This window comes from Ochotona princeps, chromosome 10 (assembly GCF_030435755.1).
Source record: "Ochotona princeps isolate mOchPri1 chromosome 10, mOchPri1.hap1, whole genome shotgun sequence".
Lineage (NCBI taxonomy): Eukaryota > Metazoa > Chordata > Mammalia > Lagomorpha > Ochotonidae > Ochotona > Ochotona princeps.
The window spans coordinates 60,441,523-60,467,071 of record NC_080841.1 but is presented as its reverse complement, the minus strand read 5'-3'; the positions used below and the strand labels follow the sequence as shown (position 1 = coordinate 60,467,071).

The following is a 25,549-nucleotide window of genomic DNA, read 5'->3' as shown; positions in this document are numbered from 1 at the left end:
CTGCTAGGCCACGGCACCAGGCCCCAGAGATTTTCTATAGAATGAGTGCAAAAGTAATGAAACTGCAGGTTGTGATGCATCCATGGTAAGTAGTGATTTGCCAAATTAATCCCTAAACTTTGAAATCTATCCATGTGTCCCTAAGGTACTTTCTGACACCTGAAACTTCAATCAGGGTCATCCATTGAAGGCAGGACCCAAAATGTGACTTTAATATTGAACATTAAATTCTAACTAGCAATAAGGAATTGTGCTTTGTGTGGAGAACAGTCTCCAGAACACAAAGGCAATGGAGCTAGCTAAAAGCAAGGGCTGTAAAGACAACTCCTATGGAATACACTCAAATACTTATAGGGAATACAGCCTAATTCAACTATTTGATGAGTTTTGTTGTATCCTTACTTTACCTTGCTGGCTTCGATTTTCTCATCTGTAAAACAGCACAACAACATTTTGTTATTTTATGCACTGAGACACTATCTTCGACAAGACTGTATTGGCGGTCAGTGTTTTAAACCACTGCTTATATCACCAGTATCAGTGTGGAATCCTGGCTGCTCCACTTTCTGTCCAGCTTCATGCTCTCGTACCTGGGCAGGCAGTTGGTTATAATCTAACTTCTTGGGCCCTTACTACTCAAATGGGAGACTGGGATGGAGTTCCTGGTTCCTGGTCTCATTGTGATGTTAGGACTACTTGGAGAGTGAACCGATTGATAGAAGATCTGTTGCTGTCTCTTTTTTTTCTGTTGCTTTTTCTTGAAGCAAATAAAAAAATACTTCTCTCCTCCTCCTTCTTCCTCCTACTTCTCATCTTCTCCTCCACCTCTTCCTCCTTTCTCTCCCCCTCTTTCTCCTTTGTTAAAAAAGAAAACTAGAGTCTTTCCTCAGAGTATAAATATATTGCTTACACAAAAGCAGTAAGTAAAGGCCAGTTGATACTAAACTGTTCATAGGTGACTAAAGGAATTGCAACAGAGGAATCTGTAGCAACAGTTTTTGGATAGAGATTAGGAGTCAAAGCTAGAAAATAAAGCGTAGTTGCGATTGGATTTGGTGAGATAAAATTTGAGGAAGTGAGACAATATGAGGATTAAAGGATTTGGATCCCTGTCATTCATGTGGCAGACTTGGACGGAGTTCTGGCCTCTTGGTATGGAAGAATCTTCTGTCCTTTCTCTCTCTCCATTTCAAATGTAATGAAAATATTTTTAAAACAAATTTAAATAACTGATTTGATGCTATAATATGTCCTTTGAATATCCTCTTGAAGATGCAAGGATCTGGGGCTGGTACAGTGGCATATCAGGCCAATCTGCTTACAGTGTTGGCATTCCCATATGGGCCCCAGTTCTAGTCCTAGCTGCCTTGGACTTTTAAGAATGATTAAAATGGTATATTTTATGTTATTTATTTCTATACAATACAAAAGCATCAAATGCTGTAAGTATATGATTTATTACTGAATTTGCTAACCATCTTCTCATTCCTGGTCAGCTTCCTTTCCTAGTACTCCTTTAGTCTCCAAAACCTAAACTCTGCCTTCCCACACAGTGGGCAATGAGTTTCTCTATTTTAATGAGGAAAAGTAAGACACAAGACACAGATCTGCTCATCTTCCTTCCCTTTGGTTCAATTTAATGCCAACCTAGTCCTATTTGAGTCTACCATGAATCCATTCCCACCCTGCCCACATCTCTGGAACTAATTTTTTCATAATTTATACATATGTATATATATAATATTGTATGTATAATATATACACAGGAAGAAAGACAGACCTTATATATAACAAAAGGGAGGAATGTGAGGAGTGATTTGAACATCCCATTTTGGATCCTGAGCCATTTCCTGCTTCCCCTTCCCCACAGCTCACGAACCATGTGCTGTTCTGGTTATCCACCAATCAAATATAACCTGGCGCCTTACCTGATAATCCCACTTCTCAATCTCTGGCCCCTCCTCCTAGTCTCCACCCACCTACCTGTGGCTCAGATAATCTCAGTCACCAGTCCCTGGTGTAAGCACACAGTTTACACAGCCCCTCCCTTCTCCTTCCCCCTCTCTCTTCCCTTCCCTTCTTACCTGGTTCCCTCCCTCATCCTCTCCATTTTGTCCCATTCCCTGCCTTGGCAGTCCCCAACCTGCCACAACAGCAGGAGATGTGTCCCTGCCAGTTTTCTCCCCCTCCACCCCTGCTCCAGTTCCTACCCTGCTGGAATAAAAAGACCTGCTAATATCTCAGTGTCTGGTGTTTTGGCTCGCAGTAAACTAAAATTGTGGAAAGAGGACTTGGCTGTGGGGAATAGCTGCACATAACAACATAAGAACTTCAGGAACTTTAAGTGCGTCTAAAACCTAACATTCTCAACTACATATCACAGGATTTCACCAGCCTCTCAAACACAGAACAAATGGGAATATCACCTTTTTCTCCGCAACGATGCCTCCTCTCTCTCTCCAGTCTTGACTAATGGAATCATCAGCCAACGAGTCTCACAAACAAGACATAGTAAAATCAGCCTATTAGATTTTTCTTTTCCATCTGCTCAAAAAGTCTCACAGATTTTATTTGGTTATTTCTGTTTTGTTCAGTTACCACTTTCCAGTCTTTTACCTTGAGGACTTCAGGGATTTTCTGTAGATAGTTTCTATTCATACCTTGCCCTCTGTCTTTTCATGTGCCTATTTCTTCTCTACATTAACTATATACACTCCTTATCCTAAAAATCACTTATTTAGAAACATGAATCAAATATCATCTTAAAGCATAATGTCTATGCTCATGAACCACATGCTATCTTCATTATGTACATTATATACACACTTGAAAACATGAAGAGGATTCATCTGTAGTAAAGACACATTTTTAAACAAGGCACTTTAAATGTTTTCGGGTTCTTAAAATGTGCCCTAAACAGCTTTGAATTTGTTCAAGGCTTCAGAACTTTAAGCAAAACAAATCCTCCCCCTCATACAACTTTCAAGATGAAAACAGACATACAAGACAGACAATGCTAAGTTTTTTTTTAAAACATGGTAAACACATGGAGAAGATATATGCAAAAATCTACAACTGATTTGAGAAACCACAGCTTTGCTCAGCTAAAGTAAAGATGATTCAGATAAAATATAACCAGAATATGGAGATAAAAGATACAGTGTAAATAACTTCAGCTGATGGTTTAGCAAGCAAACATCATGGGTATAACGGGAAGATCTTAGAAACTGCTTTAGTCTAGGCAGTTGGCAGGTTGACTCTGCATAAAGTCCTTAGGAACCTGGGGCTTTGAGAAGATTCGCTGCTTGCTGGTATGCTGTCACCATTGGAACTCCATCCCTTGGACTGGTGAGGGTATGGTCACATTGATGAAGGAAGAGTACTATGATTTTAAAGTTGACATTGAGCAGTCTAATTCCATATTTTACTCTTTTTTATCAGTATGTATAAAGATTTTGGGGAAAAACTTAGAGACCATTTTTGTCCTTAAGGGATGAGAAAAGGCGGCAATGAAAAACTCCACTTAGAAATGACATAGGGGGTCCAATGTGATGGTTCGGTGGCTAAATTCTCACCTTGCATGTGCTAGGAACCCAAATGGACACCAGTTTGTTCTGGCTGCTCCACTTCTAATTCAGCTTCCTGTTTTTGGCCTGCGAAAGCAGTGGAGGATGGCCCAAAGCCTTGGGACCCTGCACCTGTGTGGGAGACCGGGAAGAAGCTCCTGGCTTTGGATTGGCTCAACTCTGGCCATTGCGGCTACTTGGGGAGTGAACAAACTGATGGGAGATCATTATCTCTCCTTTTCTCTGTAAATCCGCCTTTCATACATGCACACACACATACATACATACATCTTCAAAAAATGACATAGGATTCTCTTTCCAATGAAACATTTAGGGAGCTACCAAGTGCATGACTGATAACAGTAGGGCCATCCCTCCAGAGATGATGCATATGCAAATTCAAAGGAGGACAAGGGAAACCTTGTTTTGGCCTGGGCTACATTGGTAGCAGTTAATTACCTGTTTTTGAGACTCCTCCTAGTCACTGGCCTAGCTGCTTAAGGTCCAGCATTAGATGACAAAAAATGAAAGATGAAGAGAAAGTTATGGAGTCTAACTATGTAAGAGTCCTAGCAATTAGATACATTCATTTAGCAACAGATGTTTGCTGCCCACCAGTTAAGTGCCAGGCAAGTATTACAAAGGAGCAAAGCGATGCAAAAAGAGCTTGGGCCTTTACACAGTGGGTAAGACAAGAGCGCTCCATGCTTGGGTCCATCTCAGAAAGAGTAATGCCTGTTTGGTCTCACCTGATGATTCCTCAACACCTTCCCTGTCTTTTAGTCATGATGTTGTGGCAATGAATGCTTATCACGTTTTTGATGAAAAAGTCCAGGTCCCAGGATCTCTGTAGTTTTTCATTCTCTTGACTCCCTAACCATTATTAATGCCGAACATCACTTAATCTGTGTACTATTTGTATTGTTATTGTGTTTCTCTTTCTAAACAAAGTAGGCTCTGTGACAGCAGCACTTAGTTACTCCCTATCATTTATTTTCCTTCCCTGGATTCCCATTACCCACAATACTGACACACCAGGTGCTTGCTTATTAAGCATTTATTACTGCATAAAACTCAGCTTTCTCTTTCTCCATGAATATTTCTGTTTTCTCTTGATTACTGATAAAACCACTCTTGCATGTGAAGAAAACATTAGCAGTACTTAAACTCAAATATTTTATTTATTTGAAATGCAGGGAAGATAGACACAGAGACAAATAAATAGACACAGAACAATCTTCCATCAGCTGGTTCACTCCTTCAGTATCCTCCTTAGTCAGGGGTGAGCCAGGATGAAGTCATGAATCAGAAACCAAAACTGGGTCTTTCCCATGAGTGCAGGGACCCAAGCACTTGAGCCATCAGCTGTTGTCTCCCAGAACACACACCAGCAGAAAGTTGCATTGGAAGTGGGGTAGGTACTTGAACCCTGCACTCTAACATAGGATGCATGCACCCAAAAGTGACCACATGAAATGCTGGTGCCCAAGGCATAACATCCTAACATCCACAGCATCAGCCCCCAGATTCATACTTTTAAGAGAATCTGTGCTATTTATAAAGCCCAGTTGGAAGAAATCCAAAAGTGGAGAGAGAACTTTATGGCATTTGAGATAGTTTGGAAACGACCTTCTAAAGCCAGTCAGCCCTGATGTGTTGGGAAGTTTTCCCCAAGGAAAAATTCATCTGCAGTATTTTATAAAATGTTTTTTTCTGTTCTCCTGTGATAGAATGTGTAAATCTTCTAGAAATGCTGGCAGAAGGGAGGCTGTGCATCATACCACAGCCAGGTTAAAACGGAAGTCATGCAAAGTGTAGAGGTTTGGTTTTTGCCCCCAAGATAGTATATCCTCTATGACCTGTGTCTTGGTTGTCCTAATTTTTCTCCTCATTCATTTTCAAGGCTAGTGTTTAAAGTTAACAAATGGTTCAACCTCTGAAAATGATCAATTCGAGAAAATATGAGGTATCCAAGGTATGTAATTTTATTTTAGAAACTAAGTAAAAATAAATTCGATTCTTTGAGATGAAAAAAGATTCCCTTGAAATTATTGACCAGATAAATGTTTCTTTTCTAAATAATGATGTCTTTTTGGAAACGTGCATATTAGCAACCTGTCAAGTGATAATAAACCATAGGTATAAAAAGGATCAAAGGGGTTGGTACCATGGCTTAAAATACTAATCTTCCACTCTGCGACATCGGTATCCCAATGGCACTGGTTCCTGTCCTGGCTGCTCCACTTCTTATTCAGCCCTCCACCTACGGCCTGGGAAAGCAGTAGGGGATAGCTCAAGTCGTTGGGACCCCGCGCCTATGTGGGAGACCCAGAAGAGACCATGGGCTGCCAGCTTTGGATCAGCTCAGCTTTGGCCATTGCAGAAATTTGGGGAATGAACTAGTGGATGGAATACCTTTCTCTGTCTCTTCTCTCTGTAAATCTGCCTTTCACAAATAAATAGATAAATTTAAAAAAATCATATAATTGATGCAAACTATTGACTCCTAAACATAAAAATATACCAGCTAGCAGGCCAACTTTAGAAAGGTACAGCAAGCATATGCTAAAAGTAATTTAAGTTGGTGCCAGTGTTGTGGCATGATGAGTTAATCTGCTGCCTGTAATGCCAGCATCCCCTATGGGAACCATTGATACCCTGACTGCTCCACAGCTGATCCTTGCAAATGTACCTGGGAAACATTTGGCTCAAGTGCTTTTACCCTTTCTTCCACATGAAAGATTTAGAAGAACATCCTGATTCCTAGTTTTGGATTGCCCTAGCCCCAGCCACTGTGGCCAGCTGGAGAGTGAACTAGCACATGGAAGATTTGTCTCTGTTTCTCCCCTTCTCTATCTTTCCCTGTAATGTTGCCTTTCAAATAAACAAACATTTTTTTAAAAAGTAATTTCACTATGCTTCAGTTTAGAAAAACATGTTATTTTTCTAATCCTAAAACAACCTCATAAAGAAAACCTCATTACTCAAGAATGTTAATCTGGCTGCATTTCTCACTCATTTTTCATTAATTTTTCCCTTCATAAAAACTACACAGTGTGTGTGTGAGTATGTGTGCGAGTGTATTTGTGTTGCTGAGATGGAATTTGCCAATTCTAATCTGTTTATTGTATTAATTAAAAGAGCTGATGAACAAAACCGAAAGGAGAAAGAGAAGTGTTAAAGAAAGAAGTAATGAGAGCTTGAGAACTGAGACTTAAAAAAATAAAAACAATCTCAGAAGAACGGATTAGGATTGTACAAAAGATGTTTTAGGTTTCCCTAAAGTTTTTATTTTCAGTAATGTAGGTTTGGAACAGCTGGTAGAAAAGAAATACAGAGGGAATGAAGCTGGTACCCAGCTCCCAGGGCAGGAAAGGGTTGCAGGATGGGGAGGATGGATCGGAGTCAAGGGTGCAAGAGTGAGGACAGAAACAAGCTCATTTTTGTGTCCTTTGTCCACAGTTATACATCCATGAAACTTTACATCCTGGGTGATGGAACACAGAGAAGACAACAGGGATGGGGCTACCTCCTCTCCCTAAGTTTTTTCTTATTAAACAAGCACTTGAAAACTTCGGCACAATTTCTCTTAAATACCCAGAGGAATTTGCAGATGTTTCCACACAGAGACCAATTTCCCAGGATCCCATGGGGAATGTGGTAGACAAATCCTGAAAACTAAGCCTACATTTCAACAGAACTCCCAGCTTGAGGATGGAGCCTTATTGGAGTGAATGTTTCTTTGCTGTTAACAAGAGCAACATATTTGGCAGTGAAACAAGGAAATATGCCCCAGACCATAGCGAAGAGAAAGAGAGAAGGAAGTCATAAAGCTCACTTCTCAGAATATCAATGCCAGGTAGTGTTTCTAAAAAGGAGTCAGGAGACACAGTACACTGTTTAATGCAAACTTAACACAGTGGAGTGGGGACCACAGAGTGCGCATCCAACAGCTTGCATTTGAATCACAGCTCAGCCACGGAGGAGCTCTGTGACCTCAACAAGCTAAGTTACCTCAGTTGCTTTATCTGTATGCTAAAGGCGATCAAAGGACTAACCTCCAATGTTGTTGTAAGAATTAGGCTCAGTATTTATTAGTTATGATTATTATGTACTCAGAGTCAAAACAAACAAGCAGCACATCTCCCGATATTTTGTGGAAGTATGTTTCCTCACAATCATTTCTTTGGCATTATTTTGTTTAAAGGAGCTTACAGGATCTTTCAGGGTGAGTCTTACTTCAGTCTAAGCTACCAACTTACCTCCCCAGTCTGGGTTCCCCAAGAACACATTAACTCCCTTTTCTTGCTAACTGGAGTCAAGAATGTGGGGGGTGTGTGTGTGAGAGAGAGAGAGACTTCAATCTGGCTTAAGAATAAAGATAGTTGATCAAAGGAAACAAAAGCTCAAAGTTCAGAATGAAAATTACACAGTTCTCTTTAGAAGGAGCAACTTTACCTTCCTTCCCTTCTCTCTTCCTGGGCCACAGAGGAGGTCACTTGTTGAGGACTGCTTGATGTCTGCAGGTGCAAGGCTCTGCTCATTTGGACTCTGGAACTCTTGCCTGTTGATTCCAAGCCATCATTGCCCTGTTAGCATGCCCCTGCCACAGCCACGTGGATGCCCCACGATCAGCTCTGACACTAGGCCATCCTATCTTCTAGAATCAAGCCAGATTTTTGTGTTTTATTTCCTATTCTGTGTTCATCCAGATCATTCTGATTCTCCGCCCAGAGTATCAGGCCCCACTTTTAATCCATCCACACTTCTGACTGTCTTCAATGCACCCACTTTCTTCCTGTTTGGGGTTTTCTGGTCTTTCCCCTAGGCACTCTACCATTCTGTCATTTGCCTATGCTAAACGGACACTTAATGATTATTCACTAAAATCTGGTTTACAGAGGAACTGTTTGCTAAAGGCGAGGGCTAGGCTGGCGAGAGAAAGAAGCAGGGCCTGCCCATTCCCAGCCCCCACCCCAACCTCACAGAGGGAGGGTTGTTGTTGATGAGATAACTGTGTGACAGGATGTCACAGCAAACAGAGTAGGGACACCTTGACACAGACTTAGAGGAAGCTTTCAGAAAGGGGATGACAACTCCACAGAATTAGAAAAGCTATGATTCAAATGGGGGGAGGGGGATGCATTCCACATCTGTGATTTGATGTGGAGCTGTGCCAATGCGAGGCATATTAGGGGATCTACCTATACTCCAAGATTATGGTCTTGAGAGATAGGCTCTGGCAGGCAAGAGACAAATAGGGAGTGATCTTGTCAGTCTTGCAGGGGGTTTGGATCCTATTTTGTGGGTAGTGCAGTACAACTACAGAGTTTTCAAGAGGACAGTAGTGATCAGACTTTCATTTTAGTGAAACAATTACTTTGTCAGCTGCATAGAGTAAGAGCAGAAGCCCAATCTTAGAAAACATATGAAGCCAATTTTAGGTAATGTTGTCCTACTAGTAGCCTAAATATAAGCATAAGCTAGGTTGAGTTTCTAAACACAGTTGTAACAGCCTGTCACATCACAGCCACTCTTGGCAATGCCACTCTGCCATGCCCCAACAGGCACAGTCTGCTGTCCTTCTGAACGCTGCCTGGCCTGGAACATATCTTGACCATTAGATCTCAGCAGAAATAATCTTGTGCAAGTTCCTAGTTTAGGCTTTGACAGATTTGAGGTTTTGCTTTTGTGTGCTTGCATGCCTTGTTCTTCAGATGTAATCCCTAAGAAAAGAGGGCACATGGAGAGGGGAGGGAGCAGGTCAGTCCCAAACTTCTTCTAAACAAACCAAACCAACAGATCATCTCCAAGCTGGCTGCAACTTGATGATAGACCCTGTGGAGTAGGGCAGCCCAATGAGCAAAAGCACAAAGCTAGGGTCAGCAGGTGTTCTTGTCCCATAGATTCATGAGCAAAAATAGCAGAGTTGTGTTCAACCATCAAGTTGCGGGGTTGTTCTTTTTGCATAGTGATTGAGATCCAAAACAATTCTCTGGGTCAAATATATATATATATATAAAATCAGTAACACACTGCACTCCAGACAACTGAGGGCAGTAACACTGGCGCACTGTTCCAAATCCTCCCCTTCAAGCCTATGCCACACTTACCTGATTAAGGTCTAAGCTTTCAAAAAGGGAATCTTAGAAATTGTAATCCTCTGATTCTATCCTGTAAAAGGTTAAGAAAATGAGATGCCTGGATTAAAATGCCCTGGAATTCAGCTTGAATTTTTCTATTTGTAGTTTTGAAAAACATCCAAACAGATGGGTGTTCCCCTTTTGGAAACTGTGGAATGCTTCATGATTCTCTAATTTGCCCTGATAATTATGTGGCTAAGTGTTTTGAAGCGGAACACTACTTGAATAAAGAGTGCAATATTTTGTTAGGTCTTGGGATTTCAGATGTATTAAAAAGTACCTACATATTTTTCTAGGAGCTGAAATGTTGCAGGAGGCAACTGATTTTATGTATGTCAATAAATACATATACGTCTGCTATATTTCTATAGCCTGTTTTTAAAGACAAGGGGTTGGCTTTTGGTCTTTCATATCTATTTAAATAATGAAATTCACCTACAATGTAGTATGTTTACATTTCTCTCTGCCAGCCAGCTCCAACTTGAAAACACCATTAATAGACGAGTTTACTTCATTAGCTTCTAAAAATGTGTTAATTTATGCTTTTGCAATATTAGCCCTTTTGGTCAAATAAGTTGCAAAGTAACTTTTCCTCCTATTAAGATACTTAACTTTCGGGAAGAGTTTTTAATGACAAGTGCACTATAAGTATTACTAAGTGTCAAATTCCAGGAATTAAGAAAGAATTCTGATAGTGAGGCATTTTTGTTTGTTTGTTTGTTTTTAAGTGGGAAGCAATATTAAAGGCTCTTGTGTTGTGTTGTTAGGGAGCATGTAAGCTGCCTCTGCTGTAGAATTTGGATATATACAAATTATTTCGCACTGCATTATTTTCAACACCAATTTTTTTCAAAATACAATAAAATTACCTACCCAAGACTGGATCATCTGTATTTAAGGAGTAAACAGAGGGTTTTGTTTGATTTTTGTTCATTTGTTTGTGGGTACAGCTAATATTAACACACTGGAGGAAATGAATATGTCCCAAATGAAATATATCTGATTTTGCTATGGAGATAATGCACAAGAATTGAAAGAGTTCTTTTTCTTGGAGACAAAAAAGTGCTATATAGTTCTTCATCATTACTTTACCTTTCAGAAATCAAGTTCACTCAGGAAGACAAGTTTTTTTTTTTTTTCAAAATGTGTTTATTTAACAATCCTTCAGCACCAGGGCAGTAGAAGGGACCATATTCTGTTCCGGTGGTTGTATTAAAACTTCAAAAGCCAATTTCAGTTGAACAGGTGGTGAGTTTGGGTGACTGCTCTCTTCCCTCTCTTGGTGAAGAATTGCATGTAAAACTAATAGTTGCAGTCTCTAGTCTACACAAACTGTTAACTAGTTTTATTTTTATTTTTATTTTTCATTTATTTTTAATGGAAAGGCAGATATACAGAGAGGAGGAGCGACAGAGAGGAATAAATTCTGTCTGATGGTTCACTCCCTGAGCAGCCGCAATGACTAGTGCTGAGCCAATCCGTAGCCAGGATCCAGGAACTTCTTCTGGGTCTCCCATGCAGGTGCAGGGTCCCAAGGCATTGGGTCATCCTTGGCTGCTTGCCCAGACCACAAGCAGGGGGCTGAATGGGAAGCAGGGCTTCCAGGATTAGAACTGGTACCCATATGGGCGCGTTCAATGTGAGGACTTTAGCTGTTATGCTATCACGCCGGGCCTTGTTCTTCATTAATTTTAAAATAGGACAGATTTAATATAACCAGAATCCTTAAAAATGATCTGCTTGTCAATCATACCTATGGTCTGACTGAAGCACCTGGATACCAAAAAGGGAATCAGAAGGGTCAGGAGGATTTCTGGAGACTCTCCAGTGCCAACCCTTGTGCTCTGGTCAATAGGACAAAACTGAAACCCATAGGCTTTTAAGGACTTGGCGTACTTTTAAGTCAGACTCCCTAAATCTCACCTTTAAAAAGTGGACAAATCAGGCCCAATGTGATGGCTCAATTGGCTAATGCTCCCCTTGCAAATGCCAGGATCCCATATGGGCTGCTCCACTTATCCATTTAGCTCCCTTCTTATGGTCTGGGAAAGCAGTAGAGAATGGCCCAAGTCCTTGGGATGCTATAAATACATGGGAGACCCAGAAGAAGCTCTTGGCTGCCGGCTTTGGATCAGCTCAGCTATGGCTACTGCAGCCATTTGGGGAGTAAACCAAGAGATGGATGATCTTTTTCAATTTGTCTCTCCTTCTCTTTGTAAAGCCGCCTTTCCAATGAAAATAAGTAAATTTTTTTAAAGTGAACAACCCAAAATTTAAAGGGCTCACATTGCCTAAGCCCAAAATTGTGATGTTTCCACTCAAAGACCTACATGTTTGTAACTGAAGGAAAATCAAATATTTTCTGGCTGTGTGGAGGCTTCCTGAGCTTGCTCAACTCTAGTTGTGGTCTGAACTCTGTGCCAAGGGATGCAGACAGGAGATAAAACCAAAGACATAGCAGGCAGCTTTCTCAGGAGACAGTAACTTAATTAAAACATGGTGATCCAGCTCCCGAAATGAGCTGGATAGAAACTCAAGTTCTCAGAGATGCAGAAGGCTGCAGAGAGGAAATAAACATGCTACAGATGACTTGGGAAAGATACCGTAGAAAGGATAATTTCTAAAAATGTGCCTAGTGTAGCATGAGTAGGCTCTGCTGTCATTGAAAAGCAATCTTTGTGAGCAGGACATAGAGACTGTTTGAGGTCTCAAATGCACTCAGCATTTCAGAGACTGCCATATTTTCCTGTTTCTGCAAACAATGAGGATGTTTTGCTTGCAGACAAAATTGGGAGATGGAAGACGAAGGTGCTGAGTCCCACTGAGAAAGAAGTGTCATCCTCACTCTTGCAGGCAAAAATGAGCTAACTCCTTGGCTTGTCCCGCATGACTGTGCCAACTGTTCCCAGTAGCAAAATGTCACAATGCAGTCACAGTGCATTTTCTCTCTAAAAAATGATGCCTCTGAAATCCCACAGTTTCCTATGGCCTTTTGTGGTACAAGCCAGAAATCATAGTGCTGATTTTACCATTGTTTTAGCTGTGGCTTAGTCACTGTTACGAAACCACACTAGTTTATGATTGCTGGCATATATTTTTAATCTTTTCTAAAAGACTTTTTAAAATATTTTATTAATTTTTATTTGAAAGCAAGGTTTACAGGCAGTGGAGGGGAGACAGAAAGGCATTTTCCATCTGTTAGATCAGTCCCCAAATGGCCACAAAGACTGGAGCTGGGCTGGTCTGAAGCCATGAGACTGAAATTTCTCCCGGTCTCTCACATGGGTGCAGGGGTCCAAGGACTTGGGGCATCCTCTGATGTCTTCCCAGGCCGTTAGCAGGGAATTGGATCAGAAGTGGAGCAGCCAAGCCTGGCGCAATACCTAGTGACTAAATCCTTGCCTTGCATCTGCTGGGATTTCATATGGGTACTGGTTCGTATCCCAGTTGCTCCACTTCCCATCCAGCTCTTTGCCTGTAGTTTGGGAAAGCAGTGGAGGATGACCCAAAGCCTTGGGACCCTGCACCTGGAGCAGGTGCCTGCTCCTGGTTTTAGATTGGCTCAGCACCAGTTGTTGTGGTTACTAGGGGCATGAACTAGCAAATGGAAAATTTGTCTCCCCTTCCTTCTGTATATCTTCCTTTCTAATAATAAATAAATGAATCAATTTTAACAAAAAAAGAGATGCAGCAGCTAGGACTCTAAACAGTGTCCATATGGGATGCTGGTGCTACAGGTAGAGGTTTAACCATGGCATCCTTCTGTACCCTGTCCCCAACAAATGTTTTTCCTGTTGGTTTTAGACTTTGTGATACATGACATTTAAATGAGTCCCCCAAATAGCTAATTACTCTTTATTAAAAAAAAATCTCTTGTGGAGATGGTTTTGTGTTGTAGCAGCTTAAGCCACCATTTGCAGTGCTGACACCCTGAGTCCTGAGTCCTGACAGCTGTGCTTCCAGAGTAGCTCCCCACTCATGCATCAAGGAAGGTACTGCAAGATGGGGCCCAAGCAAATGACCTGATGGAGTTCTAGGCCCTTGGCATCAATCTGCCCAACTATTGTGAACCAGTGGAGAGAAGATTTGTTTCTGTCTCTCTCTGAATAAATAATCCATAAATCTTTCAAAACATGGTTTGCCTGCATTAATTCCTTCACATTTTATCTTTGCTCGTTTTCTATCACTCTAGTTTTGAATTGAACCTTTCACTTTTATCTTTCTTACTTTTAACTAGTTTGAAAAATTTAAAAAATTATGATTTTTGTCTAGGAGAATATTATTTATCATTTAATTGAAACATATCATTTATTTTTTAAAACGCATTTTTATTTGAGAGGAAAGGTGCAGAGACAGATAGTCCAGGAACTTATTCTGAGTCTCCCACCTAAGTGGCAAAGACTAAGTTGCTCGAGTCACCACTTGCTGGCCCACTTAGCAGGAGGGAATTGGAATCAGACTTGAACTGAGACATATAACTCTGATATGGGGTGTGGGATCCCAGCAGCATCTCAAAAGCTGTGCCAAATTTCTGCCCATCATTTCACCTCTTTTGTCTTTTAATATTTGTCATCTTTCAGGCGACTTTTGCTTTCTCAGCATATTTGATTTTATATTTACCTATTGCTTCATCCTGTTGCTTGTAGGGCAAATGCATTTTTGAATATTTTTATGATACCTTTTGTTTATGGATCATTCTTAGATTAGCTTTTCCTCTTTTGCTATTGGCATTATAGTGATCAGCAAAGTAAGATGCCATGGGGTAGCAGAGGAAGAAGCTAACATCTTAGGCAAGGGAAGCTGGAGCCTCATTCTATTATAGCACAGTCATCTCTCCGAATCTGTGACTACGTCCTGTTACCTTCAGCTCTGATTTGCAGCCAAACTTATCTACCTAATTGCAGAGGTCCACAGGCAAAATTTCCCAGAATGAGGATGATCCTAATGTGCAGAGATCTAAATCACCAGCTTGGTAGTTTTTCTTCTAACATTTAACAAAAATCCCCTAGCCCTTCCAAGTTCCAAAAGTTAGGGCGAATTTCTTAATTCTACTACTATTTACTGAGCATCCACCATATGTTAGATGCAGAACTAAAAGCTGGGGTGTAATAAATCATAACACAGACTGTGGATTCTGTCCTCATGGAGTGTGTGGTCAACTGGGGAAGCCTGAAAGGAAGCAAATGATGACAACACATTCTAGGAACTACTGCCGTGACACCCATGAGCTGATTACTGTGGACTGAATACTACGATTGGCACTTTACAGAGGTGATCTCATGAATATTTTGAGAACATGGAGAAGAAAACAAATCTTGATTTGGAGGGTCACGGAAAGCTTAAAGAGTGTGCTTAAAGAGAGATAGAGGAAGTAGCCAGAGAATGGGTCAGAGGTGAGGCAGAACAGCCTGTAATGCAAGGAACACATGGAACCTCTGTGGATCTCAGAGTGGCTCAGGGTGGAGGGATGGGGCTGCACAGGAAAGGACCAGAGCCTTATTTTCAGGGATTCACTTCAAGAAAGCCATTGGAGAATGTAAAGCAAGGGACTGCCATGCTTATTTGTGAGTTCTGGAATTGTCCTTCCAGCTGTAGCATTGTGAGTCACCCACAGTAACACATTAGGGAAGATATTCGGCAGGAATCTAGAATACTAATATTGCTTCCAAAACAGACTTAGTGGGGTGGGAAAGTGTGGAGGGACCAAGCAGGTGTTCACTCATGAACTGATAGAACTTGGTCTGCATTGAGTCATGGAGGTGGAAGAGAAGGAGTTAAGCAAAACACCATATTTCAGGTTTTCCAGGGCATGATGTTGATAGTGTTGTTTGTCAGTACCAGACAGGTATTAGAGAGGAAAACTTTTATCAAAAGGGAAGATAGCAGATAGGGCATTTTGTCTGGGACATGTGCTATTAAATGTGCCAATAAACCATTGGAGAAGAGGGCCAATAGGAATTCGAGTCATGATCAATAGGAGGGTTACTTATAAGGCCAATGAGAGATACATTCGCTGATGGGATGAGAAAGTTGAGGAACTCCATTCTTCCAGGATGATGGAAAGAGAGAAGTAACTTGCAAAGGAAAGGAGAGGAAGGACAGAGGTTCATGGGAACAATAGGAAATCAACACTCTGAAGATAAAGCAATGCTTAGCAGTCTGGATATTGCAGCAAGCCAAGGAAAATAGAGGCTAGCATGTAGCAAGAAGTAGCAATCATGAGGAGGAGCATTATGGGATTCAAAGGATGGTACAGGGAAAGGATGATCATGTCACACAGGGTGAGAACACAGAAGCAAGTGTGAACAAGGGAGGAGATGTGAGGGTGAGGAGAAGGGACATAGGAAGGAAGTAGCTGGAGGAGGGCACAGAAGGATTTTTTTTCATGGTTGGAAAGACTTTATAAACATGTCTGATGCAATGATCAAAAAAGGCCAGTAATGAGAGAGAAGGAAAATACCCATGAGGGAAGAGACACTCAAGTGTATAAAAATGCTAAGAAAGAGTAAAGTATAGTTTCAGACATTAGGCATGAAGCAAGGAATTATGCTGTAGTGGGGCTGTAAAGGAAGGAGAAGAGCAGAGGGTTAATTGAGACAAAATTAGAATGTGTAGCCTTATGAACACAGGATGGGGGTAATTCTCATTCAGAGAATATCCATTTTCTCAGCAGAGCAGGAAACCAGGCAGCCTTCTGGGAATGGAGGCTAGGGGATAGTGGCAGGAGAGGGTCAGGAATCACTGCTGTGCAAGGCAAGAAAAGAGTGGTGCAAAGAAAAGTCCAAGAGCTAGGGAATGGGGGTCTGAGCTGACACTCACTGCACTGAACAAGTTTGCAGCCTTTCCTTCTCTGTAAAGCAAAGGGACCACCCTTCTATGGCTTCCTCGAGCTATCTCCTCTTTCTGTCTCTCCTGGAAATCATGGTGTTTGGGAAGGTGATATGTACAGTTGCGTAACTTTTCCCAGCAGAACTCATCTGCCTATGTATAGACACTGGAAGAAGCAGGCAGCTGGACTCAGCAGTGAGCCCAGATTTAGAAGAGAGGCACGGTGTCCACTTGGCACCATGTAGCTCACCTTTCCAGCAGCAAAGGAACTCATATAACCAACTCATCAAAAATTATTTCAGAGGAGAGCTGGGTGGCTGGGTTTTATCTTTGTAATTTTAATGTGGAAATTGGTCAATAGGAGAGACACCATTTCTTTCTTTGTTGTTTTTTTTTATTAATTATTTTGCATTATGTGACAGTTTCATAGGCTCTGGGAATCCCCCCACCCCTCCCCACGCCCCTCCCCCCTGGTGGATTCCTCCACCTTGATGCAGTATTACAGTTCAAATTCAATCAAGATTCTTTCCTTGCAAACGTATACCAAGCATAGAGTCCAGCTACTTATTGTCCAGATGGGTTGAACAGTTTCTTGGGGAGACCATTTCTGGTCCAAAGTTAGAGCTGGTAGAATATCATCCCAGTCAATTAAGAGTCCCAATATAACATCAACAGCAATTTGCAACATTATGGAATTGACATGGTTTTGAGTAACCAGTATGTTAAAAAAAAAAAAAAGCAAGTTCTTAACCACAACCTATGATTAGCTCATTGACATTTCAATTTTAGTTTATATACAGGACCAGCTGCTATATACCTTAAAATGGCTATAAGGTACCATTCAGCTGTCTCGTGTCTATTTCATTTTAGTATTTAGCCATTTGTTGTGTTGAAGTACAATTTTGCTGATCTTGGCAGATTTTAGGATAATCTAGACTGGCTTATAACTCTAACAAGACATTTGTCGACAATTAAGGTGCAGAACATTTTTTTGGGGGGGGTGCAGGAAAATCCTCAACACCATGGTGAGGAGTGACTAATCTTTGTGTTCCACCCAGCGAGGCATGAGCCAATCCATGCCAGCTCTTTCCTGGAGAGACACCATTTCTTATTTATGAAGCTGATGGGACATATCACAAGGTTATAGTCTTCCTGGAATATGGTCATAACACTCCTAAGAAACTATCTTCTCCTAATAGCCAATGGCTAATTTTAGGAATACAGCTCATGGGGGCATAAAAAAAGCATATCAACTGTGGATCAAAAAGATTACTTTTCAATGGTAGTCATTTGCTGTGTGATTCTTGGTCAATGTTTATAGCTTTTGCAAATTTCAGTGTCTCTTCTGTTAACCGTGAGCATTCCACTTATCCCCCGTACAACCACGTGGACTCAGGGTAGGTGTCTTCATTTCCCATCTTCCTTCCAGCCATATATTTATATGATTTTGTGGCTCAGTGAAGTGGTACAGAAAACTAAAAGCTTACTTAACCTCCATGATTTTCAAACTTTCATACAAGTAATGGACTTTTTGTGTTCCAAACTACATGATGCAAAATTCAATTATTAATTACTCTTACCATGTCAAATGCATTTTCCAATTCATTTTTTTAAAGATTTATTTTATTTTTATTACAAAGTCAGATATACTGAGAGGAGGAGAGAGAGAGAGAGGAAGTGGAGCTGCCGGGATTAGAACCAGCGGCCATATGGGATTAAGGCAAGGACCTTATCCACTAGGCCACGCCGCCAAGCCCTCCAATTCATTTTTAAAGACAAGTTTTTCACCACCTAATAATTTCATGCCACAATTTACTAATGGATTGTGTCCTGCAGATTGAAAAACATTGAAAAAGACCGGTCTTCAAACAGCTCAAGCTTACAAATGAGCACAAACTGGAAGATACTGCAGCCCATGCTCTAACATTACTTAGTACACAACTGAGATGAACTTCTGTGAAAACTATAAGAAAGATATTTCCATTTACTTTCATGAAACACTTGGCTCCTTGTTCCCCATGAAGCATTCTTTACTATAAGCTCACAGTTCTGGATTTGCATGGGAAACTTCTTCAAATCTTGACAGCAAGCTACTTATCAAACACTTAGTTTAGCATCCTCTGAGTGTGGACAACTCAGTGGGTTGAGAATGAGAATGAAGATAAGACAGGGCAAGGGGTCTGCTCTTTACACTGTTAATGCAAGAGAGTTAGTCAAGGCTAAAACCACACTTGTGTTTATAACGAACTCATCAAAAATCATCAGGGATGGGAGTAGCAGTGATGCAGTCACTTCATACTGGAAACACATTCAGTGGGTCAATATGATGCATTATTTCCCCTCCCCTTGCTTTTTAAACTGTCGGATTGTAAAGGAATGATCAGAACTGCAGAGACACAAGCATCTAAGAGTTCAGTTGTTTTTAATCCTTGCAATGGATTGGTATCATGTTTTCCAAAGATTGTTTTACTTAGCACCAACATCAGATGTATAGGTACCTTATCATGATTGTTTCACAGATAAGGAAACTGAAGAAATTCAGAGAAGTTAAATACTTTTCTCAGGATAACATTGCTTATAGAAGATGAAGCTGGGATTTAAATGTGTGCCCATCTGCCTGATGAGCTGTTTTTTCTTATCATCCCTAATAATGATTCATTGGGGAAGACAAATAGAGATGGTTGGAGCAAAATAGAGAGAGGTTGGTAAGAGAAGGGAATCCTAAATCTGATGGCTGAGGAATAATTTAGTGGCATGCATCTGATCATACCAAGGTCCCACCCTTTAATCATTATAGAGTAAGAGAGGCAAGGAAGCCATTATGCAGTATAATGTTCCACTCTCATGGCAACAACAATCCTTCACTATCTATAGCTTGAAACACGGAATTCTGACAGAAAATTTCCTTCTATTTAACATTCCCATTCCAGGGAAGAATAATGCTTTCAGTTGATATAAATAGAGTGGTTGAAACTGGGGGCAGAGAAGGGGGTATCAAACTGAAATGAATGTAAATGACAGTGTTAAGACATTATCTCTGTTTATATGACAGATGCTAACCGCATCTTCTGATTCTCCCATTTTGTGTTTGCCAAACTGTCACAAGAAGGCATTATTCTTTCTATTTCACAGATAGTAAATCGAGACTTAGTAAGGTTAACTTACATGTGATTGTGTAGCATTTGACTGGCAGAATCAGAATGAAATCTAGACCTTTCCACTCCTAAGCACATTGATTTATTTGCTTGCTTGCTTCACGAATAACTGTAGAGGAAAGGAGATGCTGGAAGGGCCCCTGGACATCTATATTTCTCCTGTTAGTGAGATGCCCACAGCCTCTGCCACCACTGGATTAAGACTGAGTCCATAGTTTCACACATCCATTGTTTCGCCAGGTGCTTGCCAGTAACTCAATGTGACAAGCAAGTTCTCTCTTCCCAGGATGAAGGTGACACTCTTAAGTCCCAACATAAAGCTGAGATTCCAACTTTAGTTTCTAATTCCAAGTACCTAAGCCTGTGCTCTAATTTAAAAAAATGTTAAACAGGTACAGTTCTAATTGAAATTAAAAAATCACATGTTTGGATGCTTTTGCAGGAAGATGCATTGGCCGAATGGCTCTCCAAGAACTCAGACTTTGTGAGGATCCAGACTGGGCTTATAAGAACTTTCAGAGGACCCAGTTTTCTCTTGGGCTAAACCCAGTTGTTTAGTCTAATACCAACACACCTTGGTGCCACCGAAGGAAAGATAGTTAATGGAAACAGATATAGATATACACCACACATTTAAAAAAGGCCATATAGGTGGCAGGCGTTTGGCATACTGATTAGGTCATCTCATGTAGGATGCTCAGATCCTACATGCAAGTGTCTGGTCTGAGTCCTGGCTACATTATCACCTTCCTGCTAATGTACACCCCGAGAAAGGCAGCAAATGATGACTCAAGTACTCAGGTCTCTGTCATCCATGTAGAAGACTGAGATGAGCTCTGATTTTAGCCTTGCTCATCCTTGTCTATTAAAGGTATTTGGAGCATAGATGAGCAGAAGAATTCTCCTAATGCCTTTCAAATAAAATGAAATTTTAAAATAGTGTATGACAGTATAATTAAGATCCCACATGGTGAGATTTTCACCGTCAAAAATAGCTAAAGCATTGCCCTACAAAAATTAAACATAGAAATATCCTATGATCTTCCTATTCTTTCTAAACACACCCAAAATACCTAAAAGTAGAAACTTGAACAATTTTCACAGCAGCACTATTTATGATAATTTGCTTCACGAATAAATGTAGAGGGAGTAATTCCATTTAACCCATTCGACAGATAAATGGATAAGCAAGATGTTATATCTACACACAAAGTAATATTATTCAGTCTTCAAATAGAAGGAAATCTTAATACAAGCCATGATGTGGATAAAGTTTGTGGGCCTTATGCCAAGTAAAATAAACCAGTTACAAAAGGCTGGATACTGTGTGGTTCCGCTTCCATGAGATCTCTTGAGTAGCAGATTTATAGAGACAAGAAAAGTAGAATGGGGGCTGTGACGACCAAAGGAAGGGGAATATGGAGTTGTTTCACTGGGAGACAGTTTCAGTTTTATAAGATGAGTGCAGTCCTAGAGATAGATGATGCTGAGGGTGGCCCCACAGTGTGAAAGCATTGGGTGATACTGAGTTGCACATAAAAAAGTGGCAGGTGTGTGTGTGTGTGTGTGTGTGTGTTTGCCACAATAATAAAAAAAGTTAATTGATAGGAGGTCTAGCACTGCAGTTTATAGCAAGTTCTGAAGAGCCAGAAGAACACAAAGCTATCATTTAATAGTGATAAACCCCTGGACAAGTGACTTAACCACCTGAACTTCAGATATCCCATCTGAAAATGGAGCACTTAAATAAAAATATCTAATTCATGAAGGTTTTATAAATATTAAAAAGGCATCAATATCTTTCAAGTATGAAGAAAATGCTTATGACAATATTCAACACATCAGTTATATGTAATAATGACCAAAAGTGCAATCTTAATTCCTTTGGTTAGCTTTGATTATTATCAGTAATATTGCTGGCTTAATTCAAAAGCTAACAACAAACCACAGCAAGTTGTAGGAGCAAACACTGCTAACGCAAAGAGCTTTACATATCTGCTCATTTCATCTCAGAGCAGAAATCCATGATTCTGACTTGGGTGATCTATTCCTGTTTCCTAAATCTTCTACTTATTGTTTTGTCCCCCCTCCCCCAAGAACGCTTTAAATGACTGAGCCATCATAATCTGTGTGGAAATGCTCAGCATGCTAATGAAAAACTGTTTCCATCATTGCAACCAAAGCACCTTGTAGTTCATTTTTCCTCAACACCCCATTTGTTATAGGTATTTCATAATTTCTACATTAACAATGCATACAGAAAAGCTAAGGGAGGTGAATACTATTTAGAAATTAGACACTTCAAGTTGTGAAATAATAGAAACAAAACTGGTAAGTTGGGGTGTCACTGCAAGACTAATTTTCTACTTTCAATTATAGATTTGATTTTGGGCTGTATGTATGTGTTTGGGGGACACATATTCACATATATGGAATCACATGGTGCATCTTTTGCTAGGACTTCTCACTATATAATGATACACAATTTAAATGATTTTGGAGGAATTACTTTCTAAAAGAAATATTTAAAAAGAACCTATCGAAGGGAAACCACCGAAACTCAACCATAACCTAGTTAACAAACCAGCACCTGAGATTAATGTATCAGCAACATTTAAAGGGAAAACAATCAATAACTTTAAATGCATTAAAAACAGGAAATCCTAATGCTAATTCCTAACTTTTAGATAAATATGTCAAACTTGGGTACTGCCTTATTTGTCTGTGGAGACTGACTCCAGAATCCCTGATGTTAAAGATTTGTGTCAGAAGTCCACATTCTTGAAGGAAAATCTGGTACTCAATAATCCACAGAGAATGAGTGAAACAGCTAATTAAGACCAAAGAAGAACCCAGACTTTTCCACAGAAGGGATAGTAAGTGTTAGAATGATTAGGAACCTTTAGAAAAGCCACTGAAGATAAACAGGCTACCACAGAGACCCCCCACCCTAAGTAAAGCAGGGTTTTAAAGGTTTTCATTAGCGTTTCAAAGGCAACCTTTAGATGAAAGGATGAGCCATAACAAGTGAAAGAGAAGATAGCAAAAAGGATCAGCTCTCCAGTTGCTTTCTTGTGTGTGCTGAGCACAGACTCAAGGAGAAAGTTTCAATGCTAGGAGGTGGCACTGGTGGGCGAGCTAGTGCCCCAAGACCTGCCTGCCATCCTGAGCCAACACAGCACAAGAAGCTGGCGGAAATGACCTTGACAAATCGGATGATAATGCAAGTCTTCCTCGAAGTTTACAATTTAAAAGTGTGGAAGGGCATCACAGGGCCCTGAAACAAAAACAAACTAGTTAACTAGTGAACTTGGAAGTCAAAGTTGCTGAAAGAATAAACAAAAACAAACAAAACTGAATTTGGAGTGGACCGCTAACGTGGAGGCGGTTTGCAGCTGAGACGGAGACGCGGCAAGTTTTAGATCTTCCTATGCTATCTGAATATGTGTATCATTCAATCAGCAGAAGAAAGGCGCTAACAAGAGCTTTCCGTGGTAGACACCTGCACCAGACAATGACATGATCTCTGAGGGATTTTAAACAGCTGTGCATAAACTTCAAAAGTAATTTGCAACTAAATTAGTCAATGTCATCCTTCTTCCCACTAGACACAGCATTTTTAAGAGATCAAGCATCCGCAGTAAACTTGCCATTTTGCGAGAGTTAGCAGAGATCAGTTGGCGGGAGGGGGAGCATGAAACAAAGATGGTGAAATCGCAAGATAAGGTAGGGGACCCAGAACCTGCTACATTGGGCTTGGCTATCAAACACCACCTAGGAGTGGAGCCACAGGACTTCTCCCTTCTGTCAAGCAGCCTCCAATGCTTTAGAAGGCTCTATGTATGCCAAGTAAAAAGGATATAAAGAAGCAAGAATTCCCCAAATTGTAAGTGGTTCATAAAACCCAGAGGCTTGATATGTGCGTTGAGAGGGCGCTTGCACCTTGCAGGCCCTGGGCGCTGGGCACCAGTGTTCATTTTTCCCCCACCGCCACAGTCAGAGGCAGGAGTCTCCTGCTTCCACTTCACTCCCACCCATTCCTGGTGAGCTTATGCCGTTACTGACACATCTTTAATTAGCACTGTGTCAAACTGGCATCCATGGCAGGTCAGTCCAGAGTGCAAGGCACCACTGTGCACTCTCTCCACAGAAGTGACCCAGTCTCCGGGTTCAGCCAGGAACTGGGCCTCTTTCCTGCACGCGAGGAGGAGTCCCTGTGCAGGAAGAAGCCCCTTACAACTGCTCCAAACAGAATAAAATGAAAGTATTTCTCTGCCACATTATACGTTGTGAACAGGTGGCTTCAAAGGCAGAAAGAAAACCACCTCATGCCAGGGCTGCAAGATGAATTTGCTTCACATTTTAAAATCTACCAAAGTTCAAACGCTCCCTCCCCAGGCTACTTAAGAGAAACTCGTTGTTTTTAGAACATAAGCGGCCAGCCACGTCTGAGGGTCCAGTAAAATCCACAGAAAATGGTGTATTTATCTCCTTGGACAGGTTGCCACATCTATAAAACATCACTTTTTACACATTTTGGCCAAGAGTATAAGAAGCTGCCAACCCCTTCCTTCGTTCCCATGTCCCGTTAAACCAGGAGAGAGGAAAAGGAAGAAGGAGACGCCCCCCTGGACCAAGAGGTCTCCACCCGGCCAAGGTCGCCAGCAACCCGCGCGACCCGCACGCCAAAAACCCAGGCGAAAAACTACTCTCAAGTTTGCTTTCGCTTGAGCTCTCACCCCGGCTTTCCGCTGCAGCCGTTGCTGCTCCCGGGAACGGCTCCAAGGGAGAGCCGAGTGCAGGCGCCTCGCAGCTGCCTCTCTCCAGGTCCGCACGGCGCGGGGTGTGCGGGTCAGGGGTCCTACCTGGTGTCGCGGCCGCGGTCCGTGCGCGGCGCCGCTGCTGCTCCGGTGGCGCGGGGACCGGCGCGGGACGAGCGCTCGCTGGGTGCGCCCCGCGGGCGGCGCCTGCCAGGGGGCGCTCGTCACCCTCCGCGGGCCACCCGAGGAGTGGGGACCGAGACCCCCCAGCCCTGGGACCCGCACTCAGCCTCACCGGGAGCCTCAGCTCGCCCAGCGCCTTCAGACCTCCCCCTGGTGCTATCCCCACCCTCCATTCTCCTTACTGGCCGCTTGCGGTTCCCCCGCGACCTGGACCAGGCAGCTGCGGTAGACGAGGCTGGGACCACCCCTGCCGGATGCTGATGCCACAGGCAGCGCTGAGCAGGGGCTCTTTAGCTGGAGCTGCATTGTGAGTACCAGGAAAAGGGGCGACAGACCGCAGCGTGTCGTGTCGTCTGTCTCAGCAACCCGAAAACAGCGGTAGGTGCCGCAGCAGAGAGGGTTAATTAAGGTCACCAGGCAGAAAGCCCTGGTACCAGTTCAAGCATCGATTTTTTTTTTCCTCACAGCGGAAAAGACTTGCAAGCACCTGCTGGGGGAGATTTGTATAGAGTCCTCTCCTGGGGACGTGGATTTCTATGTTGTGTCTTCCCTATGGTTGCGATGTGCTATATTCGCACACTGTCGTTTTATACACAATTTCCAAACTTTGAGCAGTGCCGTGTGAAGTGGATGTGGCGCATTTGTCACTTTAGAACTTTTTACTCCTGGTTGCAGACACTCATCATAGTGATCATGATGAGGAAAATTAATCAGGTTTTTCCTATACTTTACATAAATGGCTTTTCACTCAGATTAGGAAACGGTGTGTGTGGTTACCAACACTGTTGTGGAGCAGTTTCCTTTTCAATGACGGCACTAAATGACTAAAATGTCCTTGGCTCACCTTTAGTTGTTCTGAGATATTAAGAGCAGATTAGTCTGTGAAATAAAACAGTAATCTTTTTCCTTTTTTT

The 25,549-nt window shown here is 41.6% G+C and overlaps 1 protein-coding gene across 3 annotated transcripts in view; it reads right to left on the bottom strand.

Annotated features, from left to right (window-relative positions):
- Positions 1 to 24,835, bottom strand: part of PRKCQ (protein kinase C theta) — a 126,568-nt gene extending 101,733 nt beyond the window's left edge. Inside the window, exon 1 of one of the 3 annotated variants that reach the window (XM_058669509.1) lies at positions 24,818 to 24,835. The gene's annotated coding sequence lies outside the window, so the exon portion shown is untranslated. Of the gene's footprint in view, positions 1 to 24,431; positions 24,450 to 24,557; positions 24,708 to 24,817 lie in introns of those variants that run through there. The other 2 variants (XM_058669508.1, XM_004588499.4) reach the window with 2 other exon arrangements.
- Between the last annotated feature and the right edge of the window lie 714 nt (positions 24,836 to 25,549).